The 27,077-nt window shown below is 40.5% G+C and overlaps 1 long non-coding RNA gene across 1 annotated transcript in view; it reads right to left on the minus strand.

Annotated features, from left to right (window-relative positions):
* LOC125691872 (uncharacterized) overlaps positions 1–27,077 on the minus strand; it is a 115,821-nt gene that overhangs the window by 4,675 nt on the left and 84,069 nt on the right. The window contains exon 8 of the long non-coding RNA XR_007376300.1: positions 18,208–18,333. This is a non-coding gene — a long non-coding RNA (uncharacterized LOC125691872). The remainder of the gene's footprint in view (positions 1–18,207; positions 18,334–27,077) is intronic.

The raw sequence follows: 27,077 nt of genomic DNA on the forward strand, positions 1-27,077 counted from the left end.
GAGGGTTGAGAGGTTGAGGGGCAGAAACACAGAGTGAGGAGCTGAGGGGACAGCATCTGTTTCCCTTCCTGGCAGTGCTCTGTGGGACGGCTGGCAGCCAAGGGGCTCATGGGGAGCTGGGCTGTCCAGGCTGCCTTTGGAGGGAACCCAAAGAAAGCTCAGCTCTTCTCAAGTTTCTTCACTCCACGCTAACTCGGCCTCTTGTGCGCTGGTCCACTCAGACAGTGGACAACTGGTGAACTTCCCAAGGCGGCTGAGGTCAATGTACACGAATGTCAAGAACAGCTCAAGCTTTATAGTAAGAAAGTTTGCTGTGAGATGGCTTCTCTAAAGCCATTCTCCATTTTTCCTGATTGCTTTTCAAGCAGCCTAATTTATCAAGGACATCCCAACGCACAATTCACATCCAGCATTCAATATTTGTATGGTAATTTGGAGGAGGTATACACAGTCATGTAGCTAGTAAAGGGCTTAAAGGGGATACAGACTTGATAGAAGGTAAATTCTTGTCCCAGAAAATCTTTTTAAGGGTAAATATCAGTGTTCAGGAAAAAGGAAGGGATTCTAGTTCAGACAGAGCCTGCAACATGAACGTATTAGTTCAATAATTCATTGTTTTATGCTTAATTACTCTTAGATTGTACGTCTTAATGACGTAGAAGTACTTGAATTAATAAGATGGCTCATGCAAACCAGATAATTTGAAAAAGTTCAAGAGAACAAGAAGAAAATCACAGCTGGTGCTGCAGAATATGAAGATGTATTTCAGAATTACTAGGACTTTGAAAAATGCTACGTAAACTTTCTTTTGTGAGTTTGATTTATAATATGAATGGACTATGAGTTCTCTGGTTCAAAAAGAAGGGTGTATATCTGATATGGCACCATTCTGAAGAATGGAGCTGTAAGGGACAAAAACAGTCTAAATTGAGTTAGGTCTAGTTTGTCATTTACTTTGCGCTTGACTTGATATTTGGCTGCTCAACCGTCACCCTGCAACTGGACTTTAAAAATGACACGCTCATGGAGAGATTCAATTAATAAATCTAATCAAGTTTGAAAAGTGCTGCAAAAGTAAAAATTTTAAGAACGTGCAAGTTGTGAAAGCTCCGTATCTAAAATAATTTAACAGTGCCAATATTATCCACTCCCATATTATAAGAGTATTCTGGAAAAAAATCACCATCTGGGAGCTATATTTCCTCAGGTAACGTTGGTAAAGCACATAAAATTCCTCCTATTTAAGCCAACGTAAGCCTGCGAAATCTGTACTCTTCTATGAAGCATTTATAAAAATGTTATGGTGTTGAGCTCAGTCTGTAAAGGCCCTTCTGTGGCAAATGCCAGACAAGTACCATATAGAGGACATATTTTCAATATTGACGAAAATGGAAAAAGCAGGCTTGGCCAAATCTGTGCTCCACGCTTGGACTGATGAACTCCTGCCACTGTGTTCAGCCGCAATGGCTGCAGAGTTCATGAAGTTCACGGTCTCTCAGTGGCTCCTATGTGCCTCTTCCTACCCTAATATTTGAACGTCCCACAGTCATCATGTCACACAGTCCTCTGTGTGTTATGGGAGTGATGAAATTTCAGTTTAACAGAGAAATCTGAGTTCCTAATATGGCAGCGCTTTCTTACCGGGTAGGGGAGGAGGTGCCACAACCAAGTGACTGATTCCAGAACAAATTTTAATTTCTTTCTTTTCTCACCTCGTTAAAAGAGGAGGGATGTGGGATAGTATGTTAAAAGAGGTGCCTCTCTTTCACATGGTTAAATTAGGAAAAATGAGTTTACCTTAGCTAACTTTCTTAGCTTAACAGGGGCAGCGGAGCAGTGACTAATTCAAGCTGGTATCCTTATTACAGATATCATACCTGTGTTTTGTTGTTTTTTGTTTGTTTGTTTGTTTGTTTGTTTATCTTAGTAGAAGAATGCGAAAGAAAATTGCAGAGAAGATTAAATTCATTTGACCAAAACAATTTTTTCTTCTTCCTCTTAAACCATTGAAATAAAACAGACATTCTGACTGCCTGGGAAAAACTTTGTCAACAAAAGTCAATCTTCAAAATTTTAAGGCTTGTTAGATCTTTTTATCTTTTAAATGTTTAACTTAGTTCCGTTCCAGCTTGCAAATAACTTCCTATCTGGAGCTATTTTCCTAATGAACTATACAAGAAAAAGCCCCCAGTTCATGCCAGAGAACTATGTCCTTAACTTTAGAATTAGCAATATCTCACACGGATAAAGAGTCTCATGAAAACAGTGGCATAGTGTGGCACCTGTCCCATAACATACTAAGTTAACATGGTCAGGATAGGTAAATATCTAAAAATGGCACTGTGCATTAAATTAATCAACAGTGAATGGCTGCAATTCCACCATCCCTGAATTTCAATTCATGCAGGGCTTCTCTCTTAATATTGAGGCAACTGATATTGATAAACAAGGAAGTAAATCCACAAGTCGGGTGATGTCAGACTCTAGTCTGAATATACAGTATGCAATCCCAACAGCCTCAAACTGCTGTGTGAATGTGTATCAGCTCCATGTTGAAAAGTGAATCACTTGAACCGGACTTTGTATTTAGTTTGGCTTCCCTGAAATGCAACACCAGGCCTAAAGTTGCAGAGAGCAGAACACATCTCACCGAAACTGCTTTTTGCCATTTCACATTAATAACATGTAGCGTGCACAGGGAAGGCTTCTTCCATCGGACAGCAGAAGTAAATGAAGAACCTCATGCAAATTTCTTGCAGCATGTAACAATTTTTCTTTCATATACACACAAATATACATATCCATACTTATTTGTTGCTGGCTTTTACAAATGCTTAAGCATGTAATGTGTTAATGTGCTCTGACTACATGTTAGTGTACACCACACTAGAGAAAGTTACAATGTTTATTACAATGAAATGGCCGTTTTCCACTGAAAAAAAAATAAAATCATAATGTTGGCCTTTTTATTATTACGTTGATAATAAGTATCCTTTTGTCTTTTGTACAATATACTTCTCTTCAATCTGCACTGTATCATGCATGTGTGTAGAGCATGGCCCAAGTGCAGCCTGCTGGAGAAGAACAGAGGTTGTACACACCGGAGACGGGGATGAGGCGATAACGAGAACAACAAATAGTTCTGGTGCCCCTGATCTGTGTCAGTGAAATGTGCTGTAGTCACTGTCTTCCTGCTGGGCAAAACAAACCAGGGAATGAGGAGGGACAATGTGTTAACACACATACTTACTGTAAAATTTTCTGTTGAGATCCCGAGCAGTTAAAATAAATAAAAAGCACCATTTGAACTACCATCGGTGAAGTATTTTACGGCCAAAAGTACTGCCTACATTTACAATGGATGCCACAGATTTCAGGAGGCAAGAAAATAATCTGTTCTTCCTCAAGGGATACTGTGGTCTCCACTTGGCCATCTATTCTGCATCCACTGCGTACTATTATGGGTTTATTCTTGAAGGAATTAATAAGCCTGTACTCAATTCAGAGTGTAGTGCTGGCACCCAAATACAAAATCTAAAATTGTTTGATTGTTTTTCCCCTGAGGAATCACTTAGTTTAAAAGGTTGCATTTCATATATTTATTTCTGGGTGTTGGTTTCGTTGTTTTCTGGTGACGTTCCTTACCTCTCTCTGATATTTTGAATGACGATTAATACCGCCAATGTTCCAAACAGAGTCCACAAGCTACTTCTTATCAGTAGCTCTTACAACTTCTTACCCTTTATTTTCAGCCTGAGCGTTTTTTTGCTGTTTACCCTCTGCAAAGCCCTCCTAAGCAAAAGAAAACTGCAAAGGACCAACCAACCTTAAGCTCAACCTCTAAAAAACCTGCACTTATTGTTTCTGAGGTTATGTGCACTTTCCTCTATCTTAATCTCCCACTGACAGATTTTAGTTTATGGTTTTGTGAGAACTTGTTTGATAGGAAGTATTATACAGAACATAAATACTTCTACTGCTCATCACTTCACTTCTATATCCTTTCTTTCACTCCTGGAGCTGTACCGATCTAACATTAAGAGTAAAAAATCAGTTCATTCTTTCTTCCAATTTTTCTTTCTTTTTCAGTACTGATAGATAAAAGAAAAAAAAAAGGGGGGGAGGGAGGAAGTGGGAGGATTGTCCATATTTCCAGACTGAGGTTCACTGAAACAATCTTAACCAAAAACTTGAATATCTTCAGGTTATTATTTTAGGCAATGAAAACTGCTTCAATTCAGGAGCTGAAGAAAACATTGAAGATAATACCCTGAACATATACACAGAATTATTTGCTTTAAAAATTTTGTACGTAGGAAACTGTTCTTTTCTTAATACTCATATTTGAGTTTTTTTCAATGTAAAATGTTTTCAGTGGATCGCATAAAAAATGCCATGCAGAACACGCATGAATTACAGTGGAGTATAAATGGTTGGCTCAAGAATGGTAAGAGCAATGTTGACCAGTTTTTATACATACTAAGGACAAAACCTCAGGCTGCAAATTGCAAACTCCAGATGGAGCTCATTTGAGGATGCTATGACCAAAATAAAATTGAGAGATTTTATAGTTAAAACAAAATTAAATTTTAAGTGAATTTTTCACATAATGAACTTTCTTTTTACTGCTGAAATTACTAGCTAGGCTGCCAGCCCCACCACCACAGAGCAACAGAAATTCCTGAGGTCTCTGCTGGTGCTTTGTTTCTATGTGGCCTAACAGACAGATCGGAATCTGTCCTGCAAAGTTACCATTATAATGTCAATATAAATATAATTACATTTTCTGCAGCGATGGAATTAGTATCGCTAGGAAACAAAATCATTTTAGGTTTCTCCTGCTGTGTTTGTGCGATCATGGGGTCTAAATGGCAACCAGGAAAATCTGGCCTTTGTGCTCAAATACTGTAATGCTATGCTTTGCATTTCAAGTTGAAATTACTACTAGTGAGATTTATGCCATAGGAATTTTTGTTGCTAAATCTTCTGGTTGTTCAAGCTGCTTTGTCTCACCATACAGTTATTTAAATGACTCCACATACATTGATGCAGAGAGATGCATGTGTGTGGTGAGCGTTAGGATGCCTTTTTAGGGAAATTAATGTGAAAGATATAATGGTGATGTAAACCAGAATCAACTAGAATTTACACTGCTTGTTCTGTTCCTCATATAGCAAAGAATGCGAATTCATGTTCATCACCTTTTAAAGCAAATGGTAAATTGAAATGTGTGGGGGGGGGGGGGGGGGGGAAAGAAACCCACAAAACTTATCACAAATTTAAGATCAAGTACTTTCAGATGGAATTTCGCTCAAAAACAATTATCATGTTTCTAATTTTTCTCTCATTTTTCTGTCATTGCTATGAATTCGTCCAATTCCCCAAGTCAAGACTAGACAAGTTTCTTGAGAGACTCTCTGGATATCTAAAGTTATAAATGGACAGATTTTCTGCATAGCACTCACACTGCTCTTCCCTTCTGCACATCTGTAAACTACAGCTTTAAAGAATTAGCCTCCAGAGTGTTGTTATCCACTTCCAACCGGTGAGGTATAAAAAGGCTTGATGACTCCTTCAATTCACTGCGGTAAGCCTAGGAAAGGAACCCAGATGTCACGGTTCCTCATCCTGTCCCCAAACCACAAACCACACGCTCTTGCCTTATTAGCGACAATCACAGCACATGAAAACAGACTATTTATATCTAAATATTTCATCTGTTCTCACTTGTTATTCCCTAACTGACCAATGTAATTATTTTGGCAGGGCAACATCTCTTTTCCTCCAGTAAACGCAAACAGATTGCTAGGTTTTTTGCTGAGATACAAGCTGTAGAAGAGCTCCCAAATAACTAAGATCAAAAGGATTATGATTTCATTGGAACATTCTTGGTAATGTGGCAGTGGGAGAGATGATTTCCTAACATCTTTGAATCATAGAATAGAATCATAGAATCCTTAAGAGTTGGAAGGGATCTTCAAAAGTCATCTAGTCTAACTCTCCTTCAGTGAACAGGGACATCCACAGCTCAATCAGGCTGCCCAGGGCCGGATCCAGCCTCACCTTGAAAGTCTCCACCGATAACTCTCTTGGCAACCTGTACCTGTGCCTCACCACCCTCACTGTAAAAGATTTTTTCCTTATATTTAACCTAAACCTCCCCTCTTTAACCTATAAACCATTTCCCCTTGTTTACAACAGACTCTGCTCAAAAGCCTGTCCCCTTCTTTCCTGTAGCAAAGCTTTAGATTTTGAAAGTTGGGCTATCAGGTCACCTCAGAGCCTTCTCTTCTGCAGGCTGAAGAGTGCCAACTCTCTCAGCCTGTCTTCATAGGAGAGCTGTTCCAACTCTTGGATCATTTTTGTGGCCCTCTGAACATGCTCGGACAAGTCTATCTTTCTCAGTTGACTCTAACAGCTGTACTAAAAGCATGGATCAAGAGAGTTTAAAATGGCAAAGAATTTGACCCAGTGTGAGTTAAGCCAAAGATGCAAAAAAAAACAAACCCAATATAGTAGGCTTTGGAAATTTCTGTTGTTTTTCCACCAGTTCAGTTCTCCCTGAAACGCAGTGATGTGCCCATCCTTTCTGTTTATCCTTTGTGAGGTGAAACCTGTCCTAGAGCACATTTTTTGCTTGATGCTTAAAAGCCAGGCAAGGATGAGAAACCTGGGTGGAAGTGGCTATGGATGAGCTTAAGGCTGCTGGGGACTTCAGCTTAGTGTCACAACCCAATTCCTATCTCTCTTGCACTGAGAATGTTGCTACTGCACACCTGGAGAGAACAAGCTGGGAAAAGACTGCAAACCTGCAAACATAAGACAGGATCTCTGCAAAGGGTGGATGGTAAGGGAGTTGAAATGAGCAGGGTGTTTAGCTGATAACTCTAGCTGTAGTTGTACTTAGTAAAGCAAACAACGTGACACTGGCCATTTGGTATCTGATATGCCATATGTTTCTTCTGTACAAGCAAGGGAGAAAATGGAGGAGGGTAAAAGATCCAAAGCTCCCAGCAGTTCAAAGTATGAAACTGGATCCAAAAAAGGAAAACCACGTTGATTGCAGTAAGCTACCATGAAGAAATGCAATTCTTCCATATCAGTACTGACCTACTGGCTTGTATTAGTTTGGGAGGTTTGCCCTAAGGTTGTAGCCAGATCTATTCCAAAGTCCTTTCACTGTTTATAATACTGTATAAAAGTTGCTTAAGCAATATTTAAATCCTCAGAGTGTGCATAACAATCAACTTTGAATAGAAAAATAAGATGCGTGCGAGATAAATCTGAGATGTGCATTCTTTAAATGTTATAAATTGTTTAAGTGATTAAATATCCTTTGATTAGCAAAAATCACACTTGACATCTCAAAATATATGCTTCCTTATATGGAGAATAAAGATGAACCCTAGAGAAAGCACAAAAGCCTTTGAGAATGTTGCTGCTGAGATCTGTAGTATAAGGCAAAGACCTCTCAGCTATTGACACCTCCAGACTGCCTTGTCCCAGGGCAGGAGTGGCAGATATAATCTGTCTCCCAGATGTTGATGTTTGAACAGTGCGTTACATAAATGTCATGTGCCCTGTTCTTGTTTTTAAGAGAAGCCTGGTTACATTTATTAACATGCAGACAACATGTATGCTAGTCTTTCTCAATGGGATGCTGTCATTTATCACCATAAAACTTTGGGCCACTAATTTCAAGCAGGCATGGAGCAGAGGCTGGAAATACAACCTCGATTCACAATTTTCATATTCAGGTGTCCAAAACAATTACCAATTAACAGGAACACTTTGGCTGGAACTTCTGGTGTACTGCCTTATGCTCCTGAAATGAGCCTGTAGGCAACCTCCCTAACAGCAGAAAACAGACGTGGCTGCTGGAGAGAGGGGGTGGCTAACGAGGACTGTATTTCCATCTGCTGATAGGTCAGAAACACTCCACTCTACATTTAATTAGAGAACATCCTGTGTTGGAAGGGACCCACATGTGCTCTCTGGTTTCCCTTGCCTGGTGTTGAGTGACTCGGTGCAACTCCAGAGGGATCCTGAAGCACAGTGCTGTTTAACGCTACAAGCAAAATGGGCACCATGACCTCTGCGTGGCCTTGGAGCAGCATGGGAATTATTTCCTGCTCTCTGCAAGGGAAGATGCCTTCAGATTTTGTTAAATGATAACAAGGAAAGGGAGGCCTCTCTGGCTTTGGCAATCCTATCCCTCCCACTGGGCTTTGCTAGCAATGGCAGAGTTGAAACACAGGTTTTATTTTCAGAACATGGTCATTTCTCATTTTGATATTTTAAAGTAAACAACTCTTGCTTCCCATGCATTATTCAAGTAGAGAAGAGTGGGTATCCAGTGTGTACGTAATCAAGCATCCAGAAAACCTCCTCAGAGCACTTCTGCTATTGTTGTCGTTCTCTTCCTCCAATTATTCAACACTTCAGATATTGTACTGCGTGTTTGCCCCACAGCTGTGGGGTGAAGCAAACAAGGGCTCTGTCTCTGTGAACTTCCTTGGGCAGCTTTTGCCCACAGGAGAAAAGAGGCATCGCATAGATGCGGCCGGTACCACGTTCAGACAGGCATAACCTGTTGGAAGTCGGTTTGTTTTCAAATCTTTCAATGGGAAAATATCCATTTCAGAGCAGAGAACTAATGATTTTTAAACTGCCTATCAAACTCTTTTATTGCCAGCGTGTAAAGTCTTTACTGGGGTTTGAATCTGCAAGTGGAAATGCTGAGGATATTTTTGTTACTGCCAAAACATTTACATGAAACTGCTATTTAGATCAAATTATCCTGAAATTGCAAAGCGTGCAGCGATTTCAAATTAGCCAACTTGGAGAGATTACTGCATAGTGAAATGACACAGCAGAAGCCAGCAGAACACCAACATTGCTTTCGACTCACAAGAATAGCGAAAACAAGTCTATTAAGAATTCTTCTCCTTAAATGCAACTTTGAAACAGTGTTTTGCTATCAGGTAAATATCGCCTGTCACGCTCTCAGGCAGGCTGGTTAGTTCTGGCTACTGTTTCCACAGCGCTTTGATACAAATGCCACAGCTCAGGGACAACGGTGAGGCAAGAGATAACTGGGTATGGAAGTGACACAGGAGCAAGCTAAAGCATAAAGGTAGAGAGCCACGACTAGTGAAATGACAGACTGCAAATATAAAGACAAAAAGTGCACTTGGATGTCAGAGCTGGCAAGATCCTATTTATGATGCTATTTTATTTCTTTGTATCTCACGTTTATCTTTAATCAATACACTAGTTATGGAAAAGACTAAAAAGTACCAGCAAGATTAGGACTGAGGCAATATAATGAATTTCAAGTCTTTGATGAGCCAACATTCAAGGTATTTAGGAGTTTTTCCTCTTGCACAGAGTTTTAAATAATGTTACCACTGCTATTCAATAGAGATTGTATTCTCTAGTGAAAGAATAGATGCATGATACGTACTCCTTCAATATGACATGTTTTACTGTGGTACAAAATCTCTGCAGTTTGAGAATCATCTGCCCACGCTTTGATGAAAGGATACTCCGCCCTGGTGAGTGCCTTGCATGCACAGAGGGTCACAGATAAGGCATCCCTCCTAGAACAATCTGATGTGCTTCTCCAGGAAAGGGAAAAAAAAAATCAAGAAATAACCCTATTTTCAGTAATGAAATACTAATTATCTCTTCAGAGGTTGTGCTTTTTTCCCTTTTTGATGCACGTGCAATGGCAGCTATATTCGTACAACATGAAGAATGTTCCACAAATGTACACAGCACGCAAACAATTCAGAACTATCTGTAATATCTATGTTCTATCCCCTTCGGTCGAAACGGTTTTATCTGTTTTCCTTAGAAGAATGAAGGAAAAGAAGAAAGCCTCTCTTGCGACGTGACATTTCCTTCCTACAAGGATTTGATTCAATGCATGACATTTTCATGCATGTCTTTTCAATGTGTGCATACAAAGCCAGTGATCTGAGGATGCTAGCAGTGATGAAGAAGCTGCCTGCCACGTCGCACCTCACTATCTGGACTACTTTTGATGCATCAGGTCTGGTGGCCTGAAGAAGAGAGGAACAAAGTTCTCCACATCTTCTCCTTTCTTACAAACTCCTGTTGATTCCAAGAGGAACAGCTAGATCTTCATCCTTCACCTCAAAAAAAATGAAGTCTAACTTATGATTGATACAGTGGAGCACTTCAGCACCTAAAAAGCTTCAGATGAACTCTGGTGAGTACAGGGAGTGTGTGGGCAATCTGAGTGACACGGGTACACATGTAATTATACTGCTGAATGGGACTTTGAGTTGCATTTGGGAAAGTGTGCAGTTAGATTAAAAAAAAAAACAAACCCACAGGAATTCCTTTTATTTCTTTCTATTTTCAACAAGTTTTAACAATGTGTTTCTTATAGTAGAGATGTGAAGAGCTGCACTACTGTAGATAAAATACATAAAATGTGATACATTAAAGATTTGTAGATTAATTTCTCACAGGACCCTTTTCAGTCTGCACTATATTGACATATCTTGCCAATTTGTTTGTCTGGTCTCTCTGCGAACATAACACTTGATACTATAGGCAACGCAGAGATCTTTGATAAGCTTGCTAGTTCCTGCAGCACTCTGTGTTCACAAAGAACTTTTTGAATATAACTTTTAGCTTTTGGTTTTCTGTTAAGCCAATAACAAGTTATGCCATCTCTATTTGGAATAGTTTATTTACACTAGCTTTCACGTATATGTAATGAATGAAGTTGGGTCGAAGCCATCAGCCATCTGTAAGCCACCCATGGGAACCATTTTTCAAATTAGACATTCCAACCTAATTAGGTTGACTTTCAGTGAGGAACCTATTAGAATGTGCCAGTGGTTAATGTGACATTTGCTAAGCAATACCATTTCTGTTTGAAATTTCTGCAACACTGGAAAAAAATATTTTTTCCAATACATCTCCAAATATTGCACTAATTCTGTCAACGTGGTCTGTAAATGGGCAACACTTCAAATTCTGCTATGGTCTAAAGGGGTAGCAGGACACAGTTTTATGGCAAATACGCAGTTTAGACTACCTGGAGCCTAACTACTTTGGAACAGATGAGTAATGTTAGAGGCTATAACCTGCCAAAAAAAGTAAATATTATCTATTCATCGTCCACTAAGAAGTTCTGTTTTGTTGCTTTCCCTGCCTTTCCCAAATGGAAAGTGAGATGTAGCAATCTTCTGTGGATTTTGTGGCATTCTTTTTAGGATGTTTTCCATATTCTGTAACTTGTGCAATTACGCAGAAGGCCTCCAGGCTTGTAACTGCATTCTATCTTTTTATATAGATCACCCAACTGCTGGGATGGTTGCCTTCCCTCATCTCTCTGATGCCTTTTAGGTAGCTGGACATATTGACATAAATCCAGTAAGCATCACTGGTTTTCCATTGCTGAGCCACCCCCCTGCTGATAGATAAAGTTCTGTTTTGCCACATTAATGTGATCCATAGCAGTTTGATGCACTCTTTTTTTTTTTTTTTTTTTCCAAAATAGCAGTGTCTGGAGTGAGCCACTGTTTAAATTATTATGTGGTGCAGTGGTTGTATGGATAAATTCTTTAAGAAAGTCAAAGATCCCCATGCATAACTTGTTATTACGACTAGTTGCAAGCACCGCTTTTAGATTCTTGTGGTAGGATTTTCCTGTGATTTAGGCTTCACGTAACACTGTTTCCATTGCATTTAGAGTGCCTAATACAATCCTATTCACACACTTTTGAAATGCTGATTATTGTTTCCTCTTTAATATTTTTTAATATCTTCTGGGAATCTCCAAAACAGTCGTCTCAGCAACTGTCCTAATTGCTGTAAGCACTCTCTTCTCCAAAGACATTAAACTTCGGCAGCGATACGGTTTGTTTTTAAGCTGATTCTAAATCAAGCCTCAGTGCAATCTGCATGGCTCAAGTTTTAAATTCAGACTTTTTTCTTTGATCTGATGTTTTTAAGCCTTTACAGAGGTTATTTACAAAGAGAAGAAGACAGAGATCTTTAGTGAAATAGTGTCTTTTAAACAATGCTGTTGCTTTTGTAGAACTAGATTTGGTGTAAATTCAAGCTACAAATTGAAATAAAAATCAAGCTCTTCTCTGCCTCCCTCTACCTACTGTCATCTTCCATACTGCCAACGAACTTTTTAATACTTACTTTGTACTTCATAATCTTCTCACAGTGCATTTTGTTCATCCCCAGATTCTCTATGAAGGAAGATACTTAGCTTCTCTGGTTGCATGCATTATGGATGCATGGCTTTCAGATGATTTGGTTAGTAGGCAGCAGCTGTCCACTTTTCCCTTTCAAAAATCGTAAGGATGGGGAATCCTTACAGTTAATCTGCAGAAATCTATGCTTGAGTTCATATGCAAGTTTGCGAAGAGAAGGGTCCTGCATTTCTAGAAAGCAGCAGTGTTTCACATTGTACTGTATTTGTGTACAATTGCTATGCAATTTTTCATCAAATAGCCACACATCGAATTTAGTAAAATGAAACCATTTATTGTACTTATGTAGTTCTTTTTCTAATGTCAACTGCTAGTAGAGCTAAACAAACATCTCTCAAAACTTCCAGCTTGTTTTGGATTTAGCCAAATACCGAGCAACAACTTAAATGCTTATGCACAGCATGGCACAAGGAATTGAAAGAACCTGGTAAAAACAATGTATTTACCAGTGAAAATATTCAGCTGATTTTAAGGTTCATTTCATTTCCACGAGGGATACAAGCACTTGTGAACAGAAGTGATAAACTACATGACAAATATTGTGAATTCTCTGGTGAATAAATGAGCATATTTGTGTACTGCACGGGAGGAGAAAAAAGTAATATATTAGAGGAAGCTTGCATAATGAGCCATGATGCACTAAGTTCCTTCCCACAAAACGGCCTTTACAAAAGGTGTTACGTAAAATAATCCTCCAATCCTGTCCTTTGTTTTCTAACATTTTTCCAAGTTGTTTTTTTTTTTAATTTTACCCCTGCAGAACAACAACAACAAAAAGAGCATGTATTCTCCCAGAGACCTACATTTGCAAAAATGAAAAACCACTGTCTTCAAGCACCCAGCTGTGTAGATTGCTGACCTCTTCTCTTTCAAGCTAAACAAAAAATTTCTATTAACCAATAAGATTGTCTCATGGCAGCGTATTGGTAAAGTATCCTCTGTTTTTACTGTTCTGAAACAATTATGTTATTCTTTCTAAGGCTTTTCATTAAGAGCAAGACTTTCCTTAGAATCATCCACCTCAGGAGCTCAGAGGTGACCTGAGCCACCTTCCCATTCTCTCTTTTCCATGGGCAATATTACCCTGAGTAGGTTTTTGTACAGACTATAATGACCATTGGGCTACTTCAGTTTTCTTCATTAAAATAACAAGGTGTTTGGACACAACGTCATCAAGTGGTAGAGATATATGAATTTTCTTTAGCAAGACTGCAATTTTGATTTGCTAGCAATGGCCTGTATGTATCCTTGCCTGTATCTAACACTGACAAATTAAAATACCTCACACCCCTAAAAAATTCTGTTGTAAACTTTCATCCTCAGACTGACAGCAAGCTTTTAGTAACTCAGTTTGTACTATAGATGCGAAGGAATTTTCATCAGCCAGAAATTCCTTCCGAACTATGGATTAACATTATCCATTACGAATTACCTAATTATTATTATTTTTTTAATTGTGTGGAAAAATAAACAAGGATTTTTTTTTTAACTAAATCCCTCAGAAGAGACCTAAATGCTCATTGTCTAACTGAGATCACAGATTCAGACTGTTGTCCCATTGTCCGGCATGGGTGCATGCAATAGTCTGGCCTCATAAAACAGACACTTAACCAAACAGAACCAATTAGCCCTCCGTCGTTGCCCCTGTTCACAATAGAAAAAACAGCTGATGTTCTCTTAACTTGAAACAATGGGAGGATATGCATGGGCTCTGCAAGTCCTACAAGCAGAGTAACTCTTTCCAGAGGAGGACCGTGAGAAAGTAAAGCCCATAAATGCCCTTTCAGTGGATGAACTCCTGAACAGGCTTTTATAATGTGAACTCATCAGTCAGCTGTCTGCAGATGCACTTTTCTTTAGAAAATCTTAGTACAAATGCAGCACGCCACTTTTTGGTGATAAACCATTCTGCTGAATAATATTCTGTCTCAGAATTGTATTCATCCCAGTATTGATTTATTCAGCAGCATCTTTTCCCCACAAAGCTCTTTTACATTCCTTACCATGCTTGCACTTCTTCCTAATGATCTCAGAATAGCAATGACCACTGATGAGAGCATGGCAAGAACTGAATGTTGTTTCTAACAAAAGCAGCAAGGCTTCATTTAAGATTAAGATGCCGAGAAAATTCAAGTGAAGAAGCTGATGAGCTCAGAAATTCAGCCTTCCCATATGAATCCAGTAATTTACTTTCTTTTGACTGTTTTCTGCTCCATCTACTTGGGATGTTGCCATCACATATAACTGCTGGATATCCAGCTAGAGCTCCTGCTAGCGACGAGGCCATGTCTCCTCCTTCAAAACTAGTGTACAGCATTGTCTCACTTCCAACCCACAAAGTTTTCCAAGCACCTTCAGGCAGGAGTTCATTGCTTGCAAGCATGAAAACACTTTGAAGAAAGAGATCTTCATTAATGGCAAAGCACAGATATCATTAACTTCAGGGAAACAATTCAGAATAAATAAAGTCATCTATTTCACTCGGTTCCTTTGGCAACTGTCCCTTGATTCTGTTGCCAGTTGATGCTGTGAATTTCCTGTAGGCACGCATTCCTTATGAGAATCATTTTCCCTTCCCTATCTTCTGAATTTCCCTATAGTTTTGCAGTACTTGGACACAGCAGTTCCAGAGCTGTGAATCCTGATAAGGCAGACTATTCAGTATTCTGTTGTATTCTAAATTCTCTTCCTGAGGCCCCCATCTAAAGGTTTAATTTTTGTTTCCTGGCTTAGTAAAGGAGTTTTCGGTGAAGACATCTCAGTTCTGCTGCTATTACCAATGGTTTGAGTGAGAAAACTTCCTTTTGTTCAGCTCCCATCACAATCACATTTCTCCACTATATACTTGCAAAATCCTTTGCCAGAGCTCTTACAGAGAAGTCCTCCCAAAATAAGAGGCCAGGAAGAGTGGTAGGACTTTGTCAATCGTTCAATTGCAACTGATATGCTTAGATACAAGGAAAAAATCACAGTGAAGGTGATGAGGCACTGGAACAGGTTACCTGGTGATGTGGTTGATGCTCTGTCCCTGGAGACTTTCAAGGAGAGGCTGGATAAGGCCCTGGGCAGCCTGATCTAGCTGTGGTGTTCGTGTTCATTGCAGAGGAGTTGGACCAGATGGCCTTCAGAGGTCCCTTCCAACTCTAACGATTCTGTGATTCTATGATTCATCTCCCAGAATGCCACTCCAGCAGTGATGAGTGAAAGAAAAAGAAGGCCATTTATTTGGTAAGCAATAGATGGTATCAGTGAGGCCCTACTTCTGGACTATAGGCCCATCCAGTGATTTGGCTGAACAACTGAACAGACTGACTATTTTTTGGAGCATTCTTCTCTTGCTCATCAATAGACAGAAGCAGACATTTCTCTGCTCGTGAAATGTTGAGGCTACACTGCTTGTAGATCTTTGAAAGATTAGAAGGAAAAAGATAAAAAAAAAACACAACCCAAACAATGAGCATATAGCTAACTCATGAGTCCACCGGTAGAAGTATATTGTTTAGTTTAGTAGCATAGAAATTAGGTTTGCAATGGGAGTTAAATGGAAGCCGGGAGTCAGCATTCTTGAATTCTTTAACCATGGACATCTCTCTTTTGATATCTTGAGATGGTCAAAGGTCTTTTTTATTTAGAACTTCTCATTGTTATTTCTCATATATAAGTGTGTTTTGCTTGGATCCAGGTCTTTACAAAAGCAAATAAACATGTCCTAAACTTCCATTCATTTTTCTTATGAGATCAAAGATGAAAACCTATCCAGATGTAAACAGCTAAGCCTCTAATGAGATGATCAGTGAATAGTTTCTTGTACTGTAAGTACTTAAAATACTGCACTGAGTGCACTCTGCACTTCTGACTTGTATAGCAGGAGCCAAGCATCTAACACAAGCCAGACAAATAATTTCAGCAATTAGCTTGCAACATCAATCTCTAGTCTCTGACCTTTCTTATTCATCAGAGGCAAGCCAGATGCTCTGTTGAACAATATTAATCGTGCCTGGCACTTCTCTAGAGCCAAAGACATCACACATTGTTTTCTATTAGCAAGAGACTGTTTGCAGGAAGCAAATTCATACATTTTTTCTTTTCAACAGGTTGACTCAGCCATAATAGAGATGGAAAAGTCTGGCCTGGTTCTCTGCATCATGGACATGGACATGGAAGTGGAGTCTCTACAGCAGTAACATCTTCATGGTGCTATGTTGTGCTGCTCTTCACCTTCCTGGGCTTAGCAGGTCCCTGCCTCAAGGGTCTATCCACTGCACTACACTACATCCTGCACCTATTGAGCCCTGCAGACAGCCTATCCAGCCATGCACATGTAACTGGTTGAGTTAGGATTTTTTCGTACCGCTAGCGAGAGAGATAAATGTCTGTGGAGGCATAATTTGGCCATGCTGAGCTGCTTTCTGGTAGGTCTAGTTTGTACCAAGAGAGATGGGATCTGAGGCTTGTAGATGCTCCCCTTGGGATTAGCCAAGAGCCACAACAAGGCAGGATGAACATGGCACAGAAAGTACGTATCAAAAGACAGAATGTTGCAGCTTTCCTGTTAAATGGAATTCTGCACTTACCGTCTAATTTTAAGAGTTGAAACACAGTGCATCATATTCCGTCTGCACTTAAACTGTTGTCAAGTCACTGTAACTCCAGGGAACTCCCTAGAGCTTCTTCTCTAATACAGTTAAGTAAAAATTCTTCAGACAATCTCAAAAACTGTTGGTTTTTCCCCCCATGAACTTCTGTCCTTAGACAAAAGATATCAAGATTAAGTAATTACTGTAGTATAAACTTAACTGCAGCTGACTGCCCCCTACCAACCTGCGTCTCAGTTCTGCAAAAAGTAATTTCAGAATGTGAAGCAGAAAACTCCTTTCACAATAAAGATGCTATCAGTATTATCATTTGTGCTGATCTCTGCTGACATATTAAAGTCAGCAACAGTATAAACTGAGAAGCACTTTCTTTGGCTTTGTGAATTTCACATTTTCCTAAATTTATAAGAATACCGGCAGCTCAGCTAATTTCACAGTCAAATACCTGCTCAGAAATAGTCTGTGTTGGATACATGCTAGTCAAAATTGTAGTATGAGCTTTCCCGTTTCTTTCAGCTTTGCCAACAACAGATGTATTGGAAATTCCTCAAGGGAAAACATCCCTCCTGGAGCTCTGTGTTGTATGCATACCTTTGCACACAACCGAGTCTAAGCTTCCACTTTCTTCCTGTTTTACTTCATATTGCTCTCTTCAAAGCAACTCCACAGTAATAACATTGAGAAAACCTTGTTATGGTTCCAGTATATAACCAGAGATACTCTACCTAATACTCTGCCTGCTTCCCAGTCAAATTTTCAGTCATTTCTTTGGTTTTCTTTCACTGACTTTTCCTTCTAATTTTTATTTATTTATTTATTTAAAATCAGGGAAAGCATTAAAAAAGAAGAGTTTAGGAAATCCAGTATGTGATAGGAAAGTTAATTTAGAGCACTTAATTATGTAACTAGAGCTACAGTTGAAACTGTAAGTTATAACAGCTAAGATACGCATCACGGATAAGAGCTTCGTATGGGCAAAACAATTCAATCCCCTATTGTTTGCAGCTCCCCATGGCAGGCTGGCAGCACTGTAAAGGCCCATTCAGTGGTCAGCAGTGTTAAGCCTTGCTCTGCCAGTGGCATCCCATATGGGATCCATCATGAGAAGTGCTGTTTGGGGAGGGGGAGGACCAGGGCTGGGGGTTACTTAGGCAACGGTCATGTCACATCATAAATGGCAAACTGTTTTAGAGAAATGATTTGGTGTGAGATCAAGCACTGAACAAGGATAACAGAATATTGATTTTTCTTAATAGAAAAAAAGGCAGTGACAAAAAAGTTGCAATAAATAGGAGCAGTTTTACTATAGCGTACGCTCTCCCTCCCCATTTTAGGAGACCTACCACATTTGTGATTTACAGCTGAAGCTTCCACAGCAAAGTCAGAGACACGAGCATCCATCAGTTTTAGTGAAAGTGCATCCAAGCTCCTGAAGAGATTCTAAACAAATTTCATCCCACAACTCGTAACTAAAATAGACAAAGGAGCAGCGTTAGTAAATGTGCCATACCATAGATGACATAGGGAAAATATACAGCAAGCATCACATATCTCTTTAATGTCTGTGTAATACAAGGCTCTGAGGAGGATGCACACAATGCCACCTGTTTACAAGGAGCATGTTACCAGGCTGGTGAAAGGCAGGTATGTTCACTCGGTGACTCTGCTGTGTCTCAGTTTGAAAAACAGAAATTGATTGGTGTTGACCAGGAACAAGGTGACAGTGATCTGTGAGTCTTGCAGGAGCTAGGGACTGGAAGCGAAAAGATCATCTTTTCATCTTTTTAATAGGAAACGGGGCATGGAAAGCATACACACACTATGGGGAAGGGCTACCTACTTGATCAAACCAGTATTTACTGCGTTCAGCAAACAACTCTAGGAACAAAGAATGTGAGGCTTCAGATCTGCTGCTACATTTTCCATGTCACCAAATGGACTTAATTTCAGGTGTCACAGAAAAACAGGTATTTCCAGGCCTACAAGCTAGTAAGTGGGACTTTTTTGTTTGTTTGTTCGTTTGTTTGAGCTCACATTTAGCAGTGGTTTTGCAATGCAATACTGCATTTATGGCCTCAAATCTGTCTGGATGGCAGCATCCTTCAGCATGCTGCTTACTCACCATAACGTGGAGCATCTGCCATGAGTTCTACATACATTTCATTTTCTTCTTTAGCTTAACCCCCCCAGGCTATTATTTCCTTCTGGCCCTGGTGAATCACAGGGTATAAGAACATAATCTGGTTTGTTTTCTCTATCAGATGTCTTAGTGCCCTTTCTTTACTAACAGGCAATTAAAGAGCACAAACCTCAAAGTTACATGGCATTTGCTTGGAAAAACAGTTTGCTCTTATCATAATTACAAAGAACAAGTGCTTTTTGAAGACAGTGAAGCTTCAGAAAAGATTCTGAGATTCAGGAAAGGCTTTAAGATACTGACAATTTCCATTCCACTTTAAAACAAAGCCATTTTTCTCAGTTTGCAATTATGAGACATAAATATAAACTTAATTGCCTAGCTGCAGAAGACATGAGTTTCTGATTGCATAATTCACAACAATTTACAGGAGCAAGCAGTCCAGACACAACCGCAGCATGGGGTCTCCAACATCTCAGAGCAGTTGCCCGATACTTTCAGAAGAAGAGAAGCAGATGAAACATGCCAACAGAAGAGAGATCACGTCCATATGAGTGGTCTGCAGGATGTGGGTGCCCACAGAAGCACTCCTGGAGCCCCACCAGTCATGAGGCTTATCAGTGTAACTGGGTTGGATGAACTTGCTTGCGTCTGTTCGGGCCGCTCTAAGCTCTCGTGCAGCCATGCACTGCCTTCCAGCTGGAAACCACAAATGGACAGCTGAGAGGTCAGGAGAAACCCTCTGCAGTAACGAAGTGCTTCTACTACGTGCAGTTAGACTGAACCCATCCTCTGCAGTGAATGCTTACAAAGCAGCACCAAAATATTTTTGGAATTTCCTTCTTTCTCCTTGGAATTTTCCAGGAGGAAATTCTAGTATTTATTACGTAGTTTAGCTAAAATCATTCACTTCCCATTTTTAAGAGATATTTTTTTCTTTACAATAAAAATAGGTTTAACACCTTTTTTATGAACTCAGTTTTCTATGATGGGACCTTCCAGAGCTCCCACCTTGCCCAAGAGTATGGGTATCTTGGCTTTGAATTGCATTTTCCAGCTCTTTTCATGTCGTTTACTTTATCCCAGGGCGATGATCTCTCCAGATTCCTTTCATAGCAGGGTTTCTCTGATGTGAAAGTCTTTTTTTTTTTTTCCTTATGGCAGTTTTCCTACTGATAGGATTGGTCTTAACTAGCACAGCTAGTATAGAAATTGCCAGTTCTGAAAAAAAATGGGAGTAGGGAAAAAGAAGTCAGATCGCTGCATGCCAAGGAGGAGCTTTTTGGAAGTTCAAATCTCTGATTTGTAGTTTGAGCATGTTCCTAATTTATGAAAGCCATTCATTCTAGAAATAACCTCTACTTAAAACCAAACTCCTCAATCCAACACTGACTGCTGACTTGCTGCTGACAATAATAGCAGCCTTTATGAAATCATAGTTTTTATTACTGATGATGTCAAAATTAAAATGAAAACCTTATCCTGCAATAGGGAACAGTTTTACACATTTTTAAATGGTTTTATACCATGTTGGGAGAAGGATTTTAAGCAAATTACTAACAATTACAAAAAACATCAGATAAAGATGTTATAGTAATTTCAGATCATAATGAACCAGCTTCAGTTGGTTAAGAATCAAGGATTAGCTACTTCCCTCCAATGGAATAAGCAGAAAAACAGGTACCTCTAGACTGCTCCCCATATGAAGGGAACATTTGCACAGGAGAGAAATATTTTACTTTCCATTCGCTAGAGAAAGGCGAAATAAGCAGCTTAGGCTAAGTGCCCAAGATAATGTTAGCTGAGCTGAATCCTGCCCTGGTTCTGTGACATTTTTTTAAATAACAAATTCTACTGAAATTATCAGTGGAAGTGTCAGCCCTAAATAGGGATATAAGGCAGAGGACCGAAGACAGCTACCTTTGACACAGGGTAAAATGAAGTTTGTGGCTATTGGCAGCGTGCTTATGATCATGTAAATAAAAAGAATCCACTTAATCACATTCTTATATATGTATATATGTATATGCAAACACGATCCATGACACAGAGCCAATGTACAAAATTCAAACGCCTTGCAAAACCTTATGCTTCTTGCTCAGCTACAGTTTATTCAGCACTGCAGAGGAATATGACTTCTATTACAAATCAAACATTTTTTGAAGGGCAGTGGTTTGCTCCAGATTGTTTACATGAATGCTGTAGATATTCTATCCATACTCCTCATCTATTTCCCATTTCTTTTCAGATTGAGAAGCAAGTGATGTACAAAAGCCACGTGAGGGCGGTGTGAAGATGCTCACCTGCCCCAGCACCCAGCCCAGGGACAAGTGGGGTGCGAGCTGTGTTCCTGCTGGGATGTGCTGCTGGGCAGCACGAGTCCCTGCACTGGCCTCACAAAGGCATTCCTGCTGCTCTGCCAGCCAGCTGTGGGCACAGGGCCCAGGCTGTGATTTGTGGAGAGGAGATTTTGCTTTGACAGCTCGATGTCACTTTGTTTTTACATTGTTTTTACATAATCAGTGCTTTTTGTTATAATCTGCTGGCTTCAGATAACAGTGGTGAAGAACATTTCCAAGTGGAAGTGGCACCCTGGGTGAGGACCAAGACAGAATACACTCAAAGAAACCAAATATTTCTTGTTTCTTGTAATCACCTGCAATAAAGCGCTGCAAGTGTTTGCTGATAGCTTGCTCTGCAGGCAGGATGGAGTGACAGAGCTTGGGGAGAGGGGTTCTGTTGTACTTTAAACAAGCCTCTGGTTATGTCCTTCAAAGACAGATCTGCTGACAACAGAAAGTGAGATAAATATCCACAGCCTAAAGGGGTGTGTACACAGTCCTGTACCAGGCTTTGTTCAGAGAAACTCTCCATCTGACTGAACAGCAGGAGCAGGATCTCAGAGTTGGGAAAACAACCGAGCTGCTTCTCATAAGCCACTGGCTGGATTCTATAGGGAGTCTGATAGAAAGCTACAAGCAGTGCTACATTTTTTTGGCCAAATTCAAGAGTTAAGATGACTGCAAGCAACACAAAGTAAGCCCAGGCATTTAAGACTCACTCGTGAAACTCGTCTGGTGGCTGATCCCACAGCATGTCCCCAATCACACTCACTGCATAAGCTTTGCCTCACACACACCCAGAGGCCACCGTGAATACAGCAGCATCACTGCCATGATACCGCTAGTGGCACCGCCTCCACAGAAGGGACGGTAATTAGCAGAGAAATGGCTATTGGTGCAGCTGGAAAGTAGACAGATACTCTTTTGGATTTCAGTTCATTGCCTTGTTGTTGTCAAACCAGTGTCTGATGTTCCCAGACCCCACTCTGTGGCTATTCCATTCTTTCTTTCTTCTCTTTTTCCTCCTTTTTGCAGGGACTATGGATTATTCTGATTCACTTTATTTCTTTCTCCTGAAGTGGCCATAAGGCAGACTCCCTGTTGCCAGGGATATGGTAAACGCATGCAACATCCTGCCACAGGAAACAATCAGGAGAACTGCATTTGTGCCCAGCGTAATGGTGCAGCAGTCGGCAACACCAGGCTGGGAGCAGGACTCACAAGCTGTGCAATTACAGAAGGGCTTCTCATTAAAGAAAGTGTTCCTGGAAATAGCATTCAAGGAGAAAGGTACAGTTTGTATTTGTAAAATGACTGCTTACAATGATTTCATGTACAAACTCAAGTCAGAGAATAGAGTAGCATTGACAAACAGATCGACAAGAAATTAGCAGGCAATACTGCAGCATAGGAAATATTAGATTTTTTTTCTTCCCTAACCACAGAGCCTATTAGGTGATTAACAACCTCCAGTTCTCAAACATATACCTGCTTTACTAAAATTTAACTAATGAGCAACAATATTTTGGGAACAAGAGAAAACACCTCTGGGATATGGAGCATGAGGGTTAGATGGAAAGTTACCTGTGTAAACAGCTTAGCAACTCATCTCCTTCTACAACTGTGTGACCAGCCTGGTAGACGAAGGAAAGGCTGTTGATGTAGTCTACTGGGACTTCAACAAAGCCTTTGACACGGTCTCTCACAGCATTCTCCTGGGGAAACTGGCTGCCTGTGGCCTGGACAGGCATACCCTTCTTTGGGTAAGGAACTGGCTAGAGGGCCGTGCCCAGCGGGTAGTGGTGGATGGAGTTAAATCCAGCTGGCGGCCCATTACAAGTGGTGTCCCCAGGGGCCCATCTTGTTTAATATCTTTATTGGTGACCTAGATGAGGGGATTGAGTGCACCCTCAGTAAGTTTGCAGATGACACCAAGTTGGGAGGTGGTGTCGATCTGCCTGAGGTTAAGGAAGTCCTTCAGAGGGATTTAGATAAGCTGGATCGCTGAGGTGAATGGGATGAGGTTCAACAAGGCCAAGTGCTGGGTCCTGCACTTTGGCCACAACAACCCCATGCAGCATTATAGGATTGGGGATGAGTGGCTGGACAACTGTGAAGAGCAAAGGGACCTGGGGATGTTGGTTGATGCTTGGCTGAACATGAGCCGACAGTGTGCCCAGGTGGCCAAGAGGGCCAATGGCATCCTGGCCTGCATTAGAAATAGTGTGGCCAGCAGGAGCAGGAAGGTGATCATCGCCCTCTACTCAGCACTGGTGAGGCTGCACCTCAAGTACTGTGTTCAGTTTTGGGCTCCTCACTACAGGAAAGACATTGAGGCCCTGGAGCGTGTCCAGAGAAGGGCAACGAAACTGGTGAGGGGTCTGGAGCACAAATCTTATGAGGAGCGGCTGAGGGAGCTGGGATTGTTCAGGTTGCAGAAGAGGAGGCTCAGGGGAGACCTCATTGCACTTTACAACTGCCTGAAGGGAGGTTGTGATGACGAGGGATTTGGCCTCTTCTCCCATGCAACGAGCAGGACCCGAGGAAATGGTCACAAGTTGTACCAGAGGAGGTTTAGGTTGGACATGAGGAAGAACTTTTTCTCTCAGAGAGCGGTCAGGCACTGGAATGGCTGCCCAGGGAGGTGGTGGAGTTGCCGTTCCTGGCAGTGTTCAAGAGGCGTCTGGATGAGGAGCTACAAGATATGGTTTAGTGCTTGTGGTAGCAATGGTAATGGGAGGACGGTTGGACTAGATGATCTTGCAGGTCGTTTCCAACCTTGTGATTCTATGAACAGGAGTGATGTGCAAGGCAGGCCTTGGGACTGTGTCACTCTGATCCAAAACAAGAGAAGATCTGTCCCTTTCGAGCTGTGTTTTACCCAAGCAAGGTTCAGTAACTTTATATGATCAAATAGATGGAGGAGGAAGTCTCACTGAGGGTGCTGAAGGGAAACTCAAGGCATGGTTTCTGCGTGTGTACTTCTGGGTTTGGGGTTTATTTAGCGCAGTATGTGGAATGTAACTTCTGCACTAGAAGTTATTTTGGCAGTTTCTAGATCTCAGGAATTCAAGAAAACTGAGAAAGCAGGTTCAGTGTGCTCCAGTTTCATGGCCCAATCTGGTCTACACATGCAGGTACAGAGTTGAAGGATTTCATGTAAGATACTGCTAGGAGCCCTGTGCTCCTCAGCTCTGCCTTGATCATAAGCTACAAAAATCAACAATACCTTCCCACGAGAGAAGAATTAATTAAATTAGGCTTAATTAATTAGTGTCAGTAAAGCAGACGTAAAAGTTATGGTGGAAGTAAATAAGTGTAAATTATTATTTTCTCTGCAGATTTTTTTCCTGAAATCTCTGTGGACATTTTCAATGTTGCTGTTGGGAACGCTGCTAGGAAGCACTCAGGATTACACTGCAAACTGTCAGGGAACTAATGAACTTTAATATGTTTACATGTATCAAAGCAAACAGGAAGCAAAAGTAGTTGCTTAACCTGCTGTGGAATTATGGTGAAATGCACCCCCAAGACTTTACATACACACCATGCCACATCATGTGTCACAAAAAAGTTTGTGAGGTTTATTTAAAATGTTTTACACCTTATAACCCCACTGAGGATTTTGTATCACCTATGAAGGCCATATAATTATATAATTCTATATAATACAGGAGGGGAGATTACAGAGGCTATGCTAGTCTGAGCTGTTTCACGTGAAGATAATAATTAGTCAGATATTTTACTCTGTGTATTTGCAGAAAATACAGAAAAATGGGAATGAAAGAATAAACACTGGTAATTGTAAAGTTATTTACTGTAAGGGTCTATGCAGTGTGCATTCTACACAGGCTAAATGGGAGTCTGAAAAAAACAGATTTGAAGCTACACCAGACTGGAACTGCATGAAGCGTCAGAAAGCAGGCTTATTAGCAATGAAATATACTGTCAGTCCAACCTAGAAATCTGGCCATTATAATGGATCTGCAAAGAAAAACTTCCATACCCTGTAGGTAGTGAGGACAACACAAACTTAATGTAACAGACACTGGAATAACACACCATATTTGGAAACAGGTAGACAGAGAAATTTCTGAGGTGCTTTTCTAAATGTCTTCAAAATGTCAAAGGCAAATTAAGCTGATGAGAGATCCTAGCTATAAAAGCAAGAGGGGCTGTTTACATACTAGGAGAAGCAGGCCAAATACTAAGAAAATAAGAGTATCCAGATGAAAGATCGAGTGCCATGCCATACTATGTTGAGAGCAATAACAGAGCTGACACATACTACAGAGGTAGCCATAGAGGCATCACTTTCCAGTCCTCAGCTAATCCATGACATTTTTATCGTTTACTCCCTCCTTTTGCTCAGAGAGAATGGGATCTGGGGTTTGCACAAATGTTTCAATACATGCAACTGATCACACATAAGCTTAAATTTAAGCAGGTGCTATATAGTGACTATAGGAAAACTTCTTGGGGTTCCCAGCCTAGCACATATTTGAACAGATCTTCCAAGAAAAAAGCATTTACTCAAGTTTGTCAGACAGAGAAACAATCACCTATAATCTGCCTTGGACCTTTCCCCACATTTCCATCACCTGTTTCAGATAATTTCCAAAATATCTTTATTCTCTTCTGGCAGACAGTACACGAAAAGCTTACAGCAAGCTGGCCACAATTCGGCCACAGAGGGAATACCAAAATGAGAACCAGTGGGGTGATATGGCTGCAGTCCCTACTACTGGATCCATAATCAGATGAACCACTTCCACCCTCTTGCCCTGTACATACAATTGGCCTGGTTGCTCCAAGAAAAGGCAGCAGGACTGATTTTCTGCACTGTATAAATGTGTTTATAGCTTGGCATGTGCACGTTTATGCTCACTTTTTTCCAGCGTAGATTTCAAATAAGCCATTTGCTCAAATAAGTCTATTAACTTTAAAGCACGTAAGGCTAAAACTGTATTACGGGAGGTAAGCTTTGGGGGATGCAGCTCAAAACAGCTGGGAAGGGCTTCTGGAGTCCTCTGCCACTGACTGACTTTTGAGCATCATTGGTGGGAAAGTCATTAAATAAGTAAAAGCAAGCAGCACACCCTGGTCTGACTGAGCTGCATGTTACTTTGGCTGCACAGACCCAGCTAATTTCTTGGGCTTGTTAGAAGAGCTCTTGGTTTCAGCCAATATGAAACCAGAATACAACCCATTCCCTCTTCTAGTAACCCTCTTCTAGTAACTTTGAGTCGTCACATTTCACCAAGTCTCTGCTGAGGTACAAGAGGATCAGCAGCCCTGAAAGCTGCTGGGGGACTATGTCTCTGCATGGCACTGGATGCTTTCATGCCTAACAGCAATTCTCAGCCCAGCAGGCACAGTTAATCAAGTAGAAAGTTTTAGCAGACCCCTAAGTGCAGCCTGTAATTACCTATACCTGTTTCAGATGAGCTCCCTCCAGCTAAGGAATGATACTGTGTTCTAGTTGCAAATAAAAGTTTGACCTTATCTGGAATAAAAAAAAGAACACCATTGAAGAAAAAAAAGAAAATGATTTGAAAAGAACAGAATTCAATTAATGTAAATAAAATTTTGGGTTAGTGCTGGAAGTAAAATAATATCTTAGCAATATGTACTAAACTGTCACACAACCTCCTAAGGAAAGTGAGCGATGGAGTCCCAAGGTCTGAAGAATAACAGATGCTTCAGGCAGAGCTTCAGGAAAGACATGCCTGGG

Source organism: Lagopus muta, chromosome 4 (assembly GCF_023343835.1).
Source record: "Lagopus muta isolate bLagMut1 chromosome 4, bLagMut1 primary, whole genome shotgun sequence".
NCBI classification, from domain to species: domain Eukaryota; kingdom Metazoa; phylum Chordata; class Aves; order Galliformes; family Phasianidae; genus Lagopus; species Lagopus muta.